Raw genomic sequence first — 1,985 nt, 5'->3', positions numbered from 1 at the left:
AGTTCAGGCAGGAGGAAGTAATAGAGTTAGGTCACAACAAGGCTACGCCATCATGACAGAGGGAGTTAACTGAGGAAAGATTGTTCGATCAAGCTTTCCATCCATCAATGGCTACGTATGACTAAAAGAGCTTAGGTAAGAGACTTATCGAGAAAAAAGTACTCCCGAAGGACAATAAAGCCCTTCGTATGTCAGCTCAGACTGTTGATTCACCATTTATAGATGAGATCTTGAATGCTCCAAATCCAAGAAAATTTTCCATGCCAATCTTCACTTTGTTTGATGGAACAAGTGATTTGATCGAACATATTGATCACATTCAGCTAAAGATGGCTTTGAACATAGAAAATAATGCTATGATGTGCAAGGTGTTCCCTACAAGCCTTACAGGACCAGCGCTTAACTGGTTTAAAAATTTGGCAAAGGGATCGGTGGAAAGCTTCAGGAACATATACGACAAATTTATAAGCCAATACTATGGAAACAAATATCCAGTCAAAGACATATTAAGTTTGTTTACCATGAAACAATAAGAAGGCAAATGCCTCTAAGCTTTTCTTACTCGGTTTAACCTAGAAAAGAGCATGATGATTGAATGCCACCCATCGATAGCGGTTCAAGCATTCAAGCTAGCTATGAACCGAGGAACACCGTTTCTACACAAATCTAATGGTGAGTTCATTGAAAACAATGGATGAGTTGAATGAGAGGGCTGATGGTTTTGTGCGCTTGGAAGAAGAAGAAGCGACTAACGCAAGGAAAGTATCAATGGTGGCAGTAGGAGAAAAGACTAGAGCAAGGATCGGACAAAAACAAGCTGCACCACGACGAACGATCCCTTGGAGAGCAGAAAAGAGGCCTCGGGAGGAAGAAATGGTCACTTCGCTTAAAGTCAGCCTAGCACGATTATTCCAAGAGAATAAGGACAAGTTCCACCCTCCACAACCGATCAGACAACCGCATGAACAAAGAGATCAGTCCAAACATTGTACTTTTCATAGTGATTTTGAGCATTTGACTAATAAATGCAGGAATTTAAGAGACAGGTAGAGATGCTAATAGCAAATGGGGAGTTCGTTAGTTATATTCAAGGGCAGCAGTAGAGCAAAATCGACCAGCTGAGTAAGTGAAAAGAAACTAGAAGCCAAACTACCATAATCCTCAACCTGTTTGTATTATAAATGCAATTCATGGCTGGCCCGAGGCTCGAGACAGCCGAAGAATCGGAAGAGTTACTCCGAATGCGTCTTTGTCAGGCAAATATGAAGAAGATGATCGGTAGTGTAAACGCGCTACTTTAGCAAAACAACTTAGTTTAGATAAGGTTTGACAGAAAGGATCTCTTATGAATTTAGATTTCTTATGAAGATCCCCTGGTCATTAGCCTACTGGTAGTAGAGTGCCTGGTTCGAAGGGTCTTGATTGATCTAGGGAGCAGCACAAACTCATGACGAGAGTTGCGTTCGAGTGACTCAGGATTGATCCAGAGAAGGTCAAACCCATATGGAATCCACTGTTAGGATTTGATGGGAAGTGGGTGGAGCCCATTGGTATGGTCGAGTTGCCAATATTTGCTGCCGAGAGGGAGTTGATAGAAAGCTTTATGGTCGTGGAAATTCACCTGTCTTATAATCTTTTGATGGGAAGAGGATGGATTCACAGGATCCACGGTGTCCCCTCAACTTTGCATCAGGTAATGAAGTGCATGAGTCCGGACGAGAACAAAATGCTTGATGTGATACCCTTCGATTCTAGAGCCACGGGTGATCAAGTCCGAGCACAGATCCGAGGGATACCAGACAATTAATATATAAATAAGCACAGAATACTAAAATAAAATAAGAATAAAATAATAAGCTGAAAAGAATTTTAATTATAAAATCCTCAAAATTTATAAATTAATATAAATTCCAAACTTTCCAATATCTGTACAACTCGGGAATCCATCTAGTGGACCCCTATCCAAATCCCACATTGAAAAGGAA

This window comes from Cornus florida, unplaced genomic scaffold (genome assembly GCF_030987335.1).
Source record: "Cornus florida cultivar Cherokee Brave unplaced genomic scaffold, ASM3098733v1 CherokeeBrave_3.0.0_Hap2_Chr07, whole genome shotgun sequence".
NCBI lineage: Eukaryota > Viridiplantae > Streptophyta > Magnoliopsida > Cornales > Cornaceae > Cornus > Cornus florida.
This window is presented reverse-complemented; position numbering follows the sequence as displayed.